Genomic DNA, 18122 nt, shown 5'->3' with positions numbered 1-18122 from the left:
AACTACATGTCTTCATGTCAAGCATGTTACATTTGGATTTTCAAAGGACTTGACTCTGTGTACCTGAGACCCAGATATTATCATAGAATCATAGGGTTGGAGGGGACCTCTGGAGATATCTAGTCCAACCCATTTTATCAGCTATAATAAAAAACCTATAGGCTTCTGCATTTTTTAGGTACATAACTGCCTCCTTGAATACCTCTTGTGTAGGAGCTTAAATATCCACTTTTGGGCATGTATCTGGTTCAGTCCTTGAAAATCAGAGCAGAGGGTCACATTTCTTATGGGCAATTAAAATATTGTTTTGCTCTTACTTTGCCATCAAGGCAATTTTTATTTTTTAGGTATTGCAATAACAGTCCAGGCTTTCTACTTGGCAACTTTTGTCAATGTTTCTCATTCCCATTGCTTTGGGTCCTTTTCCCAGACTGTGCCCTGCTAGTGTACCAGTGCAGATTTACCACTGCAGCAATATCACTATGCTCCACAGATCGGTCCTGTCCACAGACAAAAAGACTGTCCTGCTGAATACTTTGCCCTTTATTGTTTGGGTCCTGTTTAAAACAGCAGGGAGATAATGGTAGTTCTGCTGCTATTTCCAGTCTCGTTTAGTCAACATAGATGCATTCTCTGCTTATCTTTATGAATATAAACCCAAAGTGTCCCAAAACGCAATGCAGGAAAATTACTGATTTACTACTGGAGGCATGCACTGAATGACAGGAGAGATCTCTCATCAGATGACAAAACTTTACCTGTTACATGTAGATTTGCGTTTGAAAGAAAATATTCTTTATTCCTCTGAGTATGTGTTCTGCTGCCATACCTGAGCTGAATGCTGTGGAGTTGTCTGTTGTCACTTAAGATTTGATGCCTTTGGGATCCAGATATATCCCTGACACAATTTCAGTGGGGCTGAAGTTTTAACCAGGACCAAGTTAGTTCTTGCTGTGTAAAAAGACAAGCAAATAAAAAAATCCCTATGTCTTCTTCACAAAACCAAACATATAAGAAAGTGTTTTGGCAGGGTTAATATAACTTCTTGTATAAGTGCTGGTGGGTATTACGAATGTTTTATCTCTGAGCTAGAATACACATTAGAGAGGTTAGCTATAATTTTCAAATGAATGTACAAAAAGATGCCTGCATTTTTGAGGCATTCCTCCTGATTAAGTCCATGCATCACTATTTTCTATCTGTGCTTATTCACTGACAGCTGGTATATCTAAGTCAGGCAATATATTTTGTGTTAATGGGTTTTTTCCTACATCTGTGAAAAATTGGGATTTAAAAGTATATTCCTCATGTCACCTGAGAGATCTCTAATACAGTTGTCCACATGCCCTCCACACTCTGGTTACTTTAGTCTTGTTTCTTGCTTGTCATCACAGCTCCTCATTGAAGAGTACATACCCAGACAGAAGGCAACAACAGATATATCCTTAGAGTGAAGAATTTCACCATCTGTGGGGTACGTGGGAGGAAATGTACAAATTCAAGTGTGGAAACAAAAGTGAATTAAAGTTGAAAGGGGAAAAAATGAGACTCAGAAGTTATCCAGAAAGAGGTCAAACAAGGAGGTGGGAGGTGATTGAGTATGAGGAGAGAAACTGAATCAAGAGATTCAGCTTGAAACAAGGTATAAAATGATGATCATGTTCTTGTTTGTCAGAAAGGAAGTGGAAAAAAGGGCAAGATTGATATTTTATTTAGTACCATTTAGAGTAGGTATCCATACACAGATAGCCGACAGATATTCTTGTCAGGATCTGTCACCCTTGCCTAAAAATCCTGTGCCAACTGGGGACTCGTTCTGATTGGAGTCAGATAATTCACTGCACTTGAGTTCAAATGGAAATTGCAGAAACTGTTAAAACTAATCTACACACCCAGACTTGTACTAGTTTAGTTTAAACAGTATGACTATTTTTGTAGCTACTCTTTGTTCAGATTTCATGGATTAATATGCTTACTTCAAATATGTTTCTAGTTAACTTTGAATTAATAGACACAGTCAGATGTGGATAGCTGTGTGATAGCTCTGTTCACATTCTAAACTAGTTTGTGGTTTGTGCAGATTAACATGGGACTGTGGTCAAACTAGCAAATCCTGCCCCTTTCTTTTAAAACACCAGTGCTAAACTGAATCTTACATTAAGCTTTTATAACACTTTCTGTGAACAAGCACAATAAATTCTGTTCTGCTTTTGGTAAATCTGGAGTTATTCTGCCTATGCCTAAATAATGTCATGATTCTGAATTTAAGAATTGCACTTGAGAGCCACCCAAAGTAGAATGTGCTTGATTGTAGTTGCTTGAATTATACAAAAAATATCTGAGTAATGTCGGGGTCCATCAATTTATTGGCTTATGTCTATTTATTTGCTGTTCTTTAAACTCTTATCCCCCCATTAAGTGACAGTTTGGTAGATAGTCTATTGAGCTCGAAGGAAAGGTTCTTTAGAAGCTTACATGATGGAATAAAAAAATATTTAAGCTTGCTTCAGAGAAACAAATTGAGAATGTTCTACTGGGTTCATCCTGTGTTGTGCAAAGAATCTTAAGGGAGCTCACAAGCTTCTGAGAAGAAATTGTAAGAAATAATGTGTTCAGAGTGTTTTCCCTCTGCATTTTCTCTCAGGGATATTTGTCATGCAAGATTATTCCATCAAATTGTCAGAAGTGTTCCATTTGGTTAGGTTTTACCTATTAAACTGGAGGGTTAGTTGTAATTGGTTGTATCAGTTTGTTTCTGCTCCATGCCAGGACACATGTACCCATCAGGTTTCTGCTATTGAATATTCAGTACCAGTGCATGCTATGGAGTTGAAATTTAGATATACTTTTCTGTTTTGATGAAATTCTTGCTTTGGTTTGCTCTTAGTTGCTTGCTATTAGTTCTTGCTAATAAATTTTCTATTTAATTAAATTAGTTGCATCGAATCAAGAGAGGTGGCACCAACATTTGAAATAACAAATTTATATGAACCAGTACACCTTGGCTGTTACATATTTGAGTCTTTTCCTTCTCTAGCATATGTAATTGCAAGAATCCTATGGAAAACACTAATTCTTTCAGCAACTGTCTCTACATTTGAGTTTCCATGTTTGCATGTGAATAAACTGAATAAATCATAACTAAATTTGTTATTACAACAGTCTACATCAGGAGTTACTCCCACGTTTATTCTGGAATTATGCCTACAGCAGAGCATGAGTTTAAACTCAGAATTATTATGCATAAAAGTATGTGTATACGTGTATTTAAGAGAGAAAGAGCGTGCAAGAAGATGGTTCTTTTTTGAAAGCAGATTTCTGAGTAGATTTTCAGAAATCAAACATCAATGTGAAATGGAGGTTATTGTGCTGTTCTGGCTGCACTCCATCTTCTCCATGCACAATCTTGTACTTCACCTGAACCTGCAAGAGCCATCACCTTTGAGGAGCCAGTGACTGTAATTCAGTTTTTTTATTATTACTACAGAAGCAGGCATTTTTTGCTAAACAGTACTGAGTGATGTGTGGTGATTTTATGATCTTATCCAGGGATTAGGGAGTTGGAGCTAAACTCATTTTCCTTGGAGTCACATATTGGCCTCAAACCGTGGTTCATGGACCATGCTGATAAAAAGCAAATGATTTTATTCAGTTCACATTAAATTCAAACTTTAGGCCCTGGAGACCTACAGAAATAATGTATTAACACTTATCTTACAGAGCTGAATTCTTCAAGGAATAGCAATACTTCAGCAGCAGAGCAGAGAGAATGCTAAGGCTTTCAGGAGTCTGGCATTTTGTTCTGAAGTAAGCATTGTGCTATGAATTAAATTTTGAATTTTGGGAGCGCGGTTTTCAGGGGATGTTGTGTGTGCTGCTCCCAAAGAATCACAGGAATAATATTTGTACATTCTAAAGTTAATTTAAATCTTCATTATTGCTGAAGAGAAAATTGAAAGAGTGAAGCTCGTCCCTATGACCTGAGAGAATCCCTTTGGCTTTTAGTAGGTTATTTTCCCAGTGGACAGAATGAGAAGTGGGTGGAGGGGAAAAGGGTCTTAAACAGAGGTTTTGACTGATTCTTAATAATCCCCACCCCCTTCCACCATTATAGTACACATAGCAGCAGGATAATTTATTGTTGATGATGTGCTGATTTTGAGCAAAAGCATTTGCATCTTATGTATGATCCTAAGAAAATCATATTTTTGCTGTATCATCATTCAGTGTCACAAATGGACTAGAAGACATTGAAAAACTAAAACACAAACAATGAGACACATGATATGGAAATAGGTTGATATATCACAGAGAAAAAGGAAGATATAGGAAGTTCTTTCTAATGCCGAATAATTGCAGAGGAGTGTATTCTGGATCCTAGCAATGAAATAGAGCACATTTTTCTCCGGAGTTAGATGCTCATAAATATCTCCAATATTTCTTTGGTCATTGTTTGGGTATTGTAAATTCACAGGAAGATTAATAATGCACTTGTGGTGGAACAGCAACTGTCTATTTTTCTGCTATCAAAAAACGCACATCACCATATACAATTCCTTTTTTCCCCAGGTCCCTGGGTTGCCCAGAAAGGCTTTGATTTCAGTGCTGGTCACCATTAGAAACTGAAAAGTTTCAGTGAGTTATTCGGCTCCCTTTCTCTTGATCAGATCAATGGATGCTACTCCCCTGAAATGATCAAAGCAGGAATGGAATGAAATGAAAAGATAGCTTAATGTTTAAGACTAGTTAATGTAACTGGCTTGCCTGTGGAAATAGACTGGTTTGTCTAGGGTTCCAAAAAAAGAATTAAACTGAGCAACTGATGATAATATAACTGGCCAGAACACTTATATAAAGCTTGCAAAATTTTAAATGTTATCTTTGTGTTTAAGAAGCCTGCTAGCATAACAGTAAGTATATGGAGCTAAGCCTGGCACTCTGTGTTTATTTAGTTAAAAGGATTAGATGGATCCTACTGTATCTGTATGATTCCTTCATAATTAGGCACAGGCTTAAGCAGGAGGTATAGGGACCATAGCTCTTGCATTAGCATCCTCTAATGCAGGAGGCACCTCCCTGTGAGGTGAATTGCAGCACTCTGCCCAATACCCACAGTGCCTTCATTTGCTTATTTACCTTTGCTGTTTAAAAGCCAACATGAGAATAAGTTAGAGGCTTATTTCACTGAAACTGAAGAAATGTTAAGCACAGCAATGGGGTCAAGGCCATTCTCTAAATTACAAAAAAGAAAAAACATGTCAGACAATGTTGGATAGTGGTAATTTTGGAATAACCAGAAATATGACCAGTCCTGTTCTTTTTGATTACTAGCACTTTAGGGGTGCCTCATTCTCTTCTATTAAATTGCCTCCCCTCTGAAAATATTGCCGCATGTATTAATCAGCTTTTGCAAAGTGTAGGGGTTGTTCCTTCTTTAAGGGCAGTTTTATTTTTATACTTCTACAAGGGAAAACCTTTGCTGCCTTGTCCTGAAGTTCAGTTAGTGTTTGTGTTGAGTTAAAGTTAGTAACCTTTTATATAGAGATATGTAGGTTTTGCTCTGCCAGTCTGGATAAAGATCTCCTGACTATCTGTCCTTAGATAAGATTCATTTCCATTGTGAAATCTCTTTTGCAGGGGCACCTTTTATGTAACTCTTGATGATCTGTGTTGCAGGACATTCTAGACAGTCCCATATTTGTTTTCTCTGCCAGATGTATCCATGTCTCTTGCTGGCCCTGCTCTTCTAGAATCTCTTCAATTCCTCTACTTTTTTCTTATCTGGTTTTCCAAACTGGAAACATTATCCGCATTTCTCAAATGGAGGGAAATAGATTGCCTCTGTGTCTTACATATGACTCCTGTAACAATGCCTTCCAGAATGAGATTAGCCTTTTTTATTTGAGCATTGTGTTATTGATTCACCATAAGCTTTAGATGTTTTCCTGCTGAAGCCTTGTGAGATGGTCCACATTTTGCTTTTGTGCATTTCATTTGTCCTTCCTAAGTATATAGCATTTTACCTTTATTGAATTTAATTCTGTTGAGTTTAGATTCTCTCCAATCTGTCAAGATAATTTTGAATTCTCAGCTTGTCCTCTGAAATGTTTGCAGTGGCTCTGAAATAGGTGTCACAGGTGGATTTTATAACTATTCTTATTATTCAAACGGATATAGAAAATATTTTTTTTTAAATTAGTTTAGAACAAGACCATCCAAAGGATCCCACTTAAAATATTTCCACTGTTTGACAGAGGAAAATTTCTCAGCAGGTTATATATCCTCCTTCTGTGATTTCCAATGAGGACATATACCAGTCCTTTAGCATTTGTCTTTTAATACAACAGTGCTTCAGAGTTAAGCAAGACTTAGTGCCTAGTTGGTTTTGTATTGCTTCAGCCTGTGAACCGTGTCACAGGTACATCACCGAATGATAAGGGCTTTTTTTTTTCATGTGCTTGTAACTCAGAATGTTGTACCACCAGTAGTAATTCTAAGATTACAGAAGATCATCCATCTCAGCAAAATTTCTGCATTAGCTAGGAACTCTTGGAGTACACAGCAGAAATACTCTTCACTGGAATTAGTAAAACATGTTTTTTCTTCACCATTTGTGCTATTCTTGATTTATCTGATGTTATGGTTCCTATTATAGATGGGACACACTTCAACTGAACAATCAGACATTTATGTAGAATAGCCAAATATATTCTTTCCTGGTTTATGTATGAAAAACATGAAGTTTTCACAAAATAAGAAGAGAGAGGAAAAAGAAATAACCATCAAGCTACCTGCAGTTCAGTAGCAGAGTAGGTGTAATGTGTATGTGTGGGCAGTTTATTCCATGGCTTTCTTTTCCTTGATACCCTCCTGCCTGTGCTCCCCAAAAGCCAGCTTCCCTTAGCAGCCCCTTGTGTCCTTGCTCGTATTGCTTGCACCTTCTACCCTAATACCATATTCTTTCTATCTCTTTTTTAATTGTAATTTACCTAAGGTGTGCACTATATCAGTATATTCTTTCTAGTGTTCCTGAAGAGATGAGGATAATCCGAGGTATTTGTAGTACAGGTGGAAACGCACAGCCGGCTCAGTTTGTGTGGTTGCAGTTTCAAGTTTCAATATGGCAGGCTTGTGCATTCACTCTGTGCCAGTGTATCCTTGTATTAGGAAACCAGCCAGGGCACTGGCTCTTATCTTTTGCTCTTCATATCACATGTGAAGAGGGTAAAAATACATAAGTGTGCAATGTGAATGAATCACAGGGGCACAATAGGGTTTGATACCCAGATTTACTAAACACAAGCAATGTGCAAGGCCTGGCAAACGGAGCCCTGAGGAAAGTTATGGATTCCAATTTCAAGGGATGCAATAAAATTCAAAACAAGGGAATTCTTGCTTCGTTTTTAGCCTTCAGCTGTTATAAGCGAAGAGTTTCTTTCTTGTTGGAGTTCTCAGCTACTTATTTCATCTCTAGACTAGAAGGAATACTTTGTTTATAAATCCAATTTCTCTTTGATTAGAGCACAATAAGCCTTAAGCCCAATGGGCAGGGTTCTCCCTACCTCTTCTGCAAGATGTGAGAGGCCTAGGTTCAGTTTCTTGCTCTACTAGGTTTGAATATTGCTTTTCCATATACTGAATGAAACTGATGAACTTTTCTAGGGTGGATGACTTGAGGACCACCACCAAAAACTTATGTGTAAAACAGAGACACAGAATTTTGCATCTCCTTATTTGGAGACAGAAGAAGAGTTTATAGGAAGAAGATCTTAAAGGTTTCTCATTTTTTGTTATAGTGTTACCACCGGTTTCTAGGTTGATCCTGCTGATGTTGGTTTCAGTAGCTTTCTTAGCTTACTTGCCTAGTGATTTGAATTTCTCGGCAGTGCCTGTGTTGGTAGGGCTTCACTGCTATCACTTGTCTTAGCGCTGCAATGGGATGATACATGAATGTCTTGCAAACTGTCTGTGGCTCAAGAGCTGCCAGCTGGCCAGCCTTCAACTTTGGGCTCCTTTTGGTGTGTTTCTCTGCTTTTCTTTTTTCTGTTTTGAAGTTAAAAAGAAAGTCAAATCCCAGATTTCTACAGGACAGAAAACCATTTCCTACACTATTCTGTACTGGAGCCAAGGGATTAATTCTTTGTGAATGCTTAACCAGCCTGTCATAGAACTTTTTTGAGGACTGAATTCCTGTATTTGACTGTGTGGCTTTTTCAGTAACCCTGTTCTCGTCTGATCCCCCAAGCCACTGCTGTCACTTAGAACAAGGTCATAATTTCTCAGTCCTGTTCACAGTGCATCAGCTTACTGGAGTGGCAATAATTTTTCCTTAGCACAATGCAGCCTCTACTGACGAGTAGCGTGTCTTGATCAATGTTAATTTGGAGGGGGATCTGTGTGGTATATCAGAGTCAGTATCCTTCTTTTGTTTCACACCTCCAATTACACTCTCTCAGCAGTGTAAAGCACAGATGCAGGATCATGGCTTACATTGCGTGTGTTGCAGCTGGTCTCCCTTTAGAAAGGTTGCTCTGTCAGTGAGTAGACCTGTCTGTTTCTTTAGTTTATTTTCCATACTGGCACTTCTGCCAGAGTTTAGCAGTTCTGACATCTGCTCAAGGCTGAAGCCTGAATTCTGAGATACTTGTTTAGCTTGATCATCATTTCTCCCCTCACTGCTTCTGTGGTTGGGATAAAAACTATTTCTTAAAAAGCAGGACTATTTTGGAATGTTGACTACAGACTCTGAAAGAAGTGAAAGGGGAGGATCTTTTCTCTAGAAATTGCTTGTTGCCCAACTTGCATCAGCAATTATTCTGGTTGAAGATATTAATCAGGTTCATACTTCATCAGTTAACAAGTTGCATTTGGACTTACTTGGTTTGTATGTATACTTGAGACAAAAGATGGTAAACTAGGTGAACAGTATCTGAGTGAGTCCATGGAATAACTTTGTCATACCTCAAACTCCTTAGAACTCCCCAATTTCCTTTAAGAAATTCAAGGCTTGTTTAAAAAGAGGGATGGGGGAGGTTAACAGCTGCAAAAACAATGTTGTTGCACAGGAAGATGGCAGGGGAGATGAAAGGTAGGTCACTGCAAAATGCATTATATACTCTCCTCTCTCCCTCTAAAAAAAAATAAACCACCCCAAAACAAACTATGTTTTTTGAGAATCTTAAAAAGTAGCTTGCCTAAAAATTTATATCACGTCTTGATGCATGTTGAGGAGGTAGGGCTCCTTAGAGAATATGCAGAACACCGAATATGACAATGAGAATTAATGACCAACAAAATGACCTAAAAAAGATGCAGCAGTAATTGATTTTCATATGTGTGCTCTCAAATGAGTAATGATATCCTGGTTTTTATAAAGTTCCTTTCAGAAATAAATTCTACTGGGCTTTACAGCAACAGTTAGGTCCATTAAATTCTGTGAGGAACCAGAAGTGTTATTATTATTTTACTTATTTTATATGCGAATGATGTAAGGAGTAAGTGATGTGAGGAGTAAATGATGGCTGGCAGAGTTGGTGACAGTAACTATGTATTGATATCTCTGTTACTTGCTCTAAGTGACACTTCCTAGTGGTAAGCTCTCCTTTTTATGTGTTTACCATATCTCTGTCCCGGCTTGCTCTTATTAACAGTTCTAAACCACCACTCTGGAGTTCTCTTATACCTTATACTTTTTTCCCTAAAAGGCATTAGCTCATGATTTCTCAAAGCTTGAGGTCCAAATAACTCTCTATAAGAGCTGTGCATCATTCTCATATTTCTGAAGTGCTTGGTTAATTATATGATGGATGTGTTTTTATTAGACAGTAATCTAAATGGATGTAAAAGATATTTATGTATGTAACTAAATATCTGAATTAATTATGTACACGAAAGGCCAAAATTGGTTATTTGTTCATAGTAATTGTATGTTGGATTTGGTTGCTTAGACTCTGTGTAATGTTCATCATCAAAACTTAGATTTAGTATAAACTAGAACTGTACTGGCCAGATCCACAGTAATCTAAATCACTGTACTGATTTACACTAATGGAACGTATGGTTTCATTGCCCTGGTCTCTGTTCCAAACAGTGAAGCTGTACCCAATTGTTTTATGAGTGCAGCTCAGCAGAGGCCTGTTACAAACAAAAATTACTTGAACCTTTTCTCCAGAGGTTTGGAGATCCATGATTTTAAAATTAATGATACTACAGTGATGGCTTTGAATTTAAAGAGAAAACTGTCTTGGAGAAGGAGGAGTTGACAACAAATAGTGCTGACTACCAGATGGGTACCAAATTTGCTAGAAAGTCACATTGGGAAGGTTTCATACAGACAGCAGCTGGTGAGATGCAGCTGTGCAATCAGTTCTGCAGAATAGTGTACATAGTGTTCAGCTCTCTCAGTGCAAAACTAACTTCTATTCCACATGGGTCAGAAATATTTACCACATTTTATTGTTAACTGGATGCTGATTTTGTGCAGGACCTATTTGGAAGAAAAGGGATGTCTTGCTTTTAAAACACAATATTCTTGCTCGGAAACAGATTCTTGTATGTTATTTAGTTAAGGCTTCTGCTTTTTTTGGCCAGAGGCTAGCCTTCTTTGAAGAGATGTTGAGGTATTTTAAGTATCACTATAAGTAAGAGAAGATATGATATATTTCTTTCAACATTACAAGATGACAGGAATTGTCTTAAATAAGGCGGCTATTTGTTTTATGAAAATCCATAATATGGATTTTCATATGCACTTACCATACAGGTAACATTTAAAAAGACTGGTATATCAGTTGACTTCAATGTCCTTAGAATTTGATGCACACCCTTTATTGCAATGACAAGATATTTTGAAATAGCCAGAAATCTTCTGGCATGGATCTAATAGAAATCATCCATGGTGGGGCACCACCAGTTGTTGTGTCTAAAACTTACTGCTTTTTCACACTTGAATCTCAGCGAGGTGCAGTAAATTACTTTTGTTCTACACTCTCTGGCATAGCTCTTCAATCAAGAACATCCAATCCTGCTTCACAGAAACAGGCTTTGTAGGTTGAAAAGTCCTATGTACTGTTGAACCCCCATCTCTGAGCGTGGAATTTATTGCTTAAATCTTCAGAGACAGAGGCAGCCCTCAGGTGTGCCATCTCTGTTGGCCCTCAGCCCAGGGAGTCAAACCTCCAGAAGAAGGGAGGATGTGCTCAGGGCCCTGACATTGGCGTTCTTTTCTCATTGTGTCTCCGAGCATTCTCTCTCGTGTTCTGTGGCTTTGGACACCCAGCATTAATGCTTGGTTAATTTTATCTCTGTCTAACTGTTTTCTTGTGTTCTGCTGCCTGTCTTCTGTGGTGAGTCAAGAAAAAACTAACTTCCCAAATATGTGCTCATCCCATTGTTTTAGAAGCGCTCACATTTGAAGGAGGAAGATGAAAAATGAGTGGCTATTCTTTATTTCTGTGTAGGACAATAGATGTTGTGACAAATGTCTATTCGGGAATCATGATTTTCATGCTTCACATATGGGTTTCATCATTTTTCACTGTGATTAGAGAAGAAAAGTAACTCAGAATACGAGTCAGTTCTTACACAGACAGAGTCTTCAGATTATGACCAATGTCATACCTAATTGCATAGTGCTGCCCAGCAAAAACATTCCTCTAATAAACAAGATGCCCAATCTGAACTTTCCATTCTGTGTGTCTGAAATTAATGAGCAGCAGTGTCACTTGGTCTAATGGATTTGAGCTAGAGTGGTTAAGAATTCTGAATTGTTTTTCTAAATCTGCTCTATTCTTTCCACTTTCTATGTCAATTTTCCTATTTAGAAATGAAAAGGTATTGATACTGTGGCTGGGTAGGAAGAAGTTGAGTAAGGTCTTCTTGTGTTTTGGTATACTTGTTTGCTGTTTTAAAAAATCTGTAAATAGCAAACATATTTGTTGTTTCTATCTGAAAACTGGGGAATGAGGAGAGAAAAAGGAAGAAACCACAAGGCCCAGAAGTTTCCTTGGTCCTTTCACCCCCTTTTTAATTCTAGAATTTCTTCCAAATTAATATTATTTTGTCCTTTTGAAAGAATAAAATACAAAAACGCTGAAATATTTTAACTATCTCAAGAAAATATACATCCTGTGTTCTTCTTTATTGATATTTGGAAGCCATTTCTAGCAAATGTCCTTCTGGAAAAGCTACGGAATAAATTCAAATGAATGTCTTAAATTTTAACTAAATACCACTGCCTGCGTCAATGAAACTTTCAATTAGAACGGACAGTTCTCTGTGAAAAATGGACACTTTTGCCAAGGGAAGATTCCATGGTATATATTTATATAGTAGATTAATTCATCCCTGGGATCTGTGCTGATGCTTTGCCAGCAAAGTTGAAAAAGGGACAAGAGCTACTGTAATGGGAGAGTGCCAGCAGGGGGTGTGCCCAGAGCTGGGCTCTGCCAGACCCAGGCTGGTCAGCCATAACTGAAGAAGAATATTCTTAGTAAATATTGACTAATGACTTAACCCTGGGTTGATAATCCATGGCCTTATATTCGACAATAAGAAATGTTTGTCTTATTGAAAAGTAGCTCAGTTTTGACTTCTATCTTACTCTACAAAAACCTAAGGTAAAGTTTTCACATCATCTCCAAGGATAATTTAGTGGTTTTGTCAAACAAAAACTTATAAGTTCTTTTTATCATACATTATGCAGTCAAAAAATTGACATTATAAAATCAAATTCCTTTCATGCTTTGGACTAATTGCTGTGCCCTTTTCAGTTTAAGTGTTGCCATGTCATGAAATTCCTTAGCTAAGTATTCTGGAAGGCATAAAAAAATCATGGCCAACCCAAACAAGCTGTGAAATGACTAATGGCTTCAGCTTTAATTATCTGACCTGCCCTTTGAGAGAACATGACTTGGTGTGCATCTTTTCTGTGACACATCTCTGGTAGTTTATGGGACATCATGCATATCTAGTTAGCAATTAAACAGTTGAAATTGCAACATGAATGCTAACATCTCTGCCTGCCTGGGGGGCAGGAACCCCTGGGGGAGGTTCCTATTGTGAGATAGCTGATACCTTTCTAAAATAAATATTGAAAGTAGAGATGTTTAACTAGCATAAAAATGGCAGCTGCAAAGCTGTGAAATGTGAAACATTTAAATGGATACACCCGACACTGAAACAAAAGTGTGAATTTTTCACAAAGTGCCTTTTATTGTCCTAGAAAGGAAGAGTCTTTTTAATGTTAAGGGTGAACTAGCAAAATCTCACCTTCCAGTTTTTCTCTGAGATAATTAGATACTGGATGCTATTCAGGCTTCTGCTGCTCACAGAAGCTTGTTTCCAAACCTTTATATTATGATTTAAAATTCTTCTCTTAAAGGAAATTGGCAGCAAATTGAAGCAACAGCTTATTTTTAGAAACCTGCCTGAATACCAGAAAAACTAGCAAACAACGAACCTGATATTTCTTTCTCACCTGAAGAGAAGACAGCCTCAGTGCTGTCTAATTCTTGACATTTGATTTTCTTGTTGCCTGCATCTGGATATAAGGTATTTATTCTGCTCCCACATCGCTTGCCTGCTGGGCTTTGAGTTTGAAGACTGATTCAGCATCCACTGATGTCAAAGACCTTTTTGTGTTAATTGCAATAGGTTTTGCGTTAAACGGAAATGTAAGGTGCTGTTCATTAGAAACATGAATTGGCATGATATGAATAGTTTTACCTTCAGAGTAGGAAGCCGGCGGAGTGTGTTCAGTCTGTTAATTGTGAAAGGAAACAAGACTTAGGTGAGTCTGGTTTATGGGTAGGGCAGAGGCAGAGAGGGATTTATGCTAGAACCAAAAATATATAGAAGGATATTTCCTTTTGAACGTAAGGGAACTGCACTTCACGTTACTATTTCATGTCCTCTTCGTTTGTGCCTGTCACCAAAATGGTTCCAAGCCATGTGTTTTAAACTTATTTGGTGTTTTGCAGACAGCTATAAATATCACTGTTTTTATTACTATCTTACAGAAAGTTTATGCTTAAGCTTCTTTTCTTTCAGGCAATTACTTTAATTCTTCTTCATGATGTTGGTAGTTACTTAGCCAGGAAGGCATAATCCTTCCCAAGAATGCATATCTGTTCAGTATTAGTTATGCATGAAGGTCAGGCTGTCATGGTTTGGGCATGATTGGCATGATATGGACACAGGACAGGACACAGACAAATGTCTGTTGTGCCCAGACCCCAATTTGAACTACTGAGATTGAAAGGGAAAAAAACTAAGTTTGAGCTCTTCTCTGCAATTACCTCTTTTCTTCTCTGTCAGATGAATTCAAATCCTTTAAGGTGACATCTCAGAAGTAAGCATACGTTTATTTTTAGGCAGCTGACTATACAGTTTATTGAATCATAGAATCATAGAATCATTTGGGTTGGAAAAGACCCTTGGGATCATAGAGTCCAACCATCAACTCCACTCTACAAAGTTCTCCCTTACACCATATCCCTTAACACCACGTCTAAACGACGCTTAAACACATTCAGGGATGGTGACTCCACCACCTCCCTGGGCAGCCTATTCCAGTGTCTAACCACACTTTCTGTGAAGAATTTTTTCCTAATGTCCAGCCTAAACCTACCCTGCTGCAGCTTGAACCCATTCCCTCTTGTTCTATCACTAATTACTTATGAGAAGAGACCAGCACCAACCTCTCTACAATGTCCTTTCAAGTAGTTGTAGAGAGTGATGAGGTCTCCCCTCAGCCTCCTCTTCCTCAAACTAAACAGTCCCAGCTCTTTCAGTCGCTCCTCAATGAATGAAACATGTAACAAGCTTAGTATGAAATAGAGCTAGATATAAATCAGAATGCATCGTTTAATAAATGCTCTCACTAAGAGGAGAACAAGCATTATGAAATTAACACAGTAGAACAGAGTTATGAGGAAAGAAGAATTGTAGTAATCCATGTATAGCAGATTATCATTGTTCAAAAATTAAAATGCAGAACAATAAATATCTAATTATTGGATTTGCAGGTGTTTGTGCTAATGTTTCAGAGTCTGATTCAGTATCCATCCAAGTTAGTGGAAGACTTTATTTCATTTTCATCAGATTTTTGTTAGATTTTGGAAATGGGTTTTACATACCTACAGGGTTTTTCAAAGGAGGATACTAAAAAAATAAATTAAATTTCAAGAATTGGTCCTTTTGTACATGCAAAGTGTATTGTTCCATTGAAGTCAATAGAGATGTTGCCAGTTTGTTTCACTTGTGAGCAGAACGGGTTTAAAACCTGTTGTCCTGCTCAACTAGAGAGTGTTGTTCAAGTACACCTCTCTACATTCAGGCTCTTTGTATTTAGTTTCCTTGATTAATCATGACGTGGAACACCTTCTTTCAAACTTGTGTGAACATAAAAGTACATACACCCTGAGAACAGCAAGAGCTTAAAAAGCTCCAGGTGGAAGATCTAGGAAGTGGCTTTTTTTTCTCTAGGGAAGTGGCTTTTGTACTGTAGATAACTAAGTAAGTAGCTACCTAGTACTGTTTTCTAAATTTGTTACTCTTTTATTGTTATCATCCTCTCAACTCTGTCGTATGAGATGTTTTATTATCTTAATTACATGATAGGCGCAGAGAGAAGCTTGGGGTGGAGAAAAGTGGGAGGAAGGGCTGCAAGGGTTTGAATGATTTATTGCCCTTTGCATGTCTAACTCTGCCATTCGTCTTGCAAAGCAGAGAGACTTCCGTGATAAGGGAATTATTTCTGTCATTTCAGTTTGACAAAAGTAATTTTGCATAATTTTATCTGCATAATTTTATAGCTTTCTTTAGCAGGGAAAAAAATAACAATCAAAATGTTAAATGTTGCAAAACACTATCAAGTAGTGTCAGTCATTTAGAGGTCCGCACAGAATAGATGGATGCCTGCTCTATTTTTTGGTGCTTATCTGAGAAGCAAGTATTTAGTTAAAGACAAACTAACATATTTTTAAAAATATACTTATTCTTTTAATGAAAGGGCCTAAAGCTTTCATATATGAATGAATATACTGTTATGCACAGGGGCTGCACTTACACATTTCTTTCAGTCCCAAAGGTCTGAGAAATGGTAGTTATTTAGTAGCACAAGTCAAAGACATCAAAAATCCCATCTTCAGTTAGTGTTTTGGAAAAGCCCAAGATGGACTGTAGTTATTAGAATCTGAAGCTCTAAATACTATATCATGAGTGTTAGAAGGATAACATTATATTGCTATTGTGTAGACCTGTTACAGCCCTTTAAAATGATAGGTTATTAAATACATACATTGGTTGCTTTCCATATTCTTAATACTTTCCCCCTATAAAGTGTATGCATTAACCCTTTTTTTTTAAAAGCAAACTACTTGTACTTTACTAGTCCATAACAAATCTTTAAAACATATCTTTAAAACAACATTTGTGTTTCTTTACTTTTGTGAGGACTTTGTGTGGCAGAGAGTAAATCACTTCTATTTAAGAGAAGGTACTTTACAGGAAGAACTTCTTATTTCTAGGCTTGCAAGCACAGCCAAAAACTGGTTAGTGCATCATGGGACTATTTCGTATTGAAGGGTAGATTTCCCAAGCAGGAATGATGAAGAAAATGCTGGAATATTAGGAATGCATATTGAAGGTTGGGTGGTCATGGTTAAGTGGGGTGTATTTTCTAAAATCAATGGTTTGATTTTGTCAATAACACTAAAATCCTGGTAGAATATCTGGATTTCATATTTCCTCCCTTTGTGAAGACTGATGCTCGAGACTGATATACTCCGTTATATTCACGTATTAACATGGAACACTAGGCATTGTTATGACTGGTAAAAACCAGTTTAACATGCTTCAGGCGCTGAATGAACGTGCAGCTGTTGAAACATTGAATGCTAGTTTACACTTTTGCTTTCCTTTGCCAGTTCTGGAGTTGAAATGTGTTTAATGAGACAAACAAATAACTTTGACAGTTGCAGTACAATGTGTTTTCCTCTTTCATTAGCTGGCAATTAATAAATGTTGGGGGAAATGTGAAGTAAAGTTACGAATAATGTATATACAAAATAGTTTCTACAATGAAGCTTTGTTGTCAGGTCTTGAGTATTATTCTTTTGTAGTGGCTACACAAAGGGGCAACAATGTGTAACAGGTGTGGCAACTTTAAAATATCATATTGACACTTCAGGATTCTAGAATGTTGCATTTCACCTGATGGCCTTGAACATCCTGCATTTATATTTCTTTTTCTCCCCTTGCAAGATGAGCTTAATATCTATAATTTACTAAACATTGAATTCAAGTATCAAGAGACACAAGCCCTGAGCTTTAAGCTATGACTTTATACTCACTGGTCTTCTCTTCTGGTGAGACTGATCATTGATGGAAATGAACTTAACCAGGCCTGCTTTGGTTACTGTGGTAAAGAATTCTCCCCGTTTCTGCCCTCAGATAATGTTTTTGTTCCCCGCAATGATGAATTCTGTATAGAATGCTTCCATCACAAGTGCAAAAAGAAAACAGATGTGTTTACATTGTCTCCATGGAGACACAAAGACACAAGCTAAATTCACACTAGCACAGGGAGAAGATTCTCCCTCCTTTGTCTTCCAGAGATGGAGAATTGCAGGGAGAATATTTGAAGCCAACCAGACATAATTCTCTAGAGACTGTTTTTTCCCCTTGTCTTTTCAGCAAAGGATTCTTTGTGTGATCCTGCAGCAAAGATTCCTGAATGCTGTGATGGGTGTTTGTAGTTCCACTAGGAATTTGTTAAGACTTTAAAATATTCTAATTTGTGTTAACATTTTAAGTACTGTTAAGCAGGTAATGCACTAAAACGACTTCATTCATTGTCTCAAACATACCAGTCACTCCAATTTATTCAGTGAGCATGTGTTATTAGTTGGGAACATTCAGGAGATGCAATGGAACTATATGACGTTCCTTCTGTTCCTTGTTTGGAGGATCACTGACTAGGTTTCCATAGACATTATTTGGAAAATATTTTTCTATCATATTTTTATCCCTTAGTGCTTGTCTGTTTTCATGAATCTTTACAATCCACCACTGTGTTTCTCAGAGCAACTGCAGTTTGGCCATACAACACATATGACAGA

At 37.4% G+C, this 18122-nt stretch overlaps 1 long non-coding RNA gene across 13 annotated transcripts in view; it reads left to right on the top strand.

Annotated features, from left to right (window-relative positions):
• The window catches only part of LOC134522240 (uncharacterized), a 167088-nt gene that overhangs the window by 11067 nt on the left and 137899 nt on the right, over positions 1 to 18122 (top strand). The window lies entirely within an intron of this gene.

This window comes from Chroicocephalus ridibundus, chromosome 12, assembly GCF_963924245.1.
Source record: "Chroicocephalus ridibundus chromosome 12, bChrRid1.1, whole genome shotgun sequence".
Classification (NCBI taxonomy): Eukaryota; Metazoa; Chordata; class Aves; order Charadriiformes; family Laridae; genus Chroicocephalus; species Chroicocephalus ridibundus.
The sequence above is the reverse complement of the archived record's forward strand: the minus strand, read 5'-3'. Positions and strand labels throughout refer to the sequence as shown.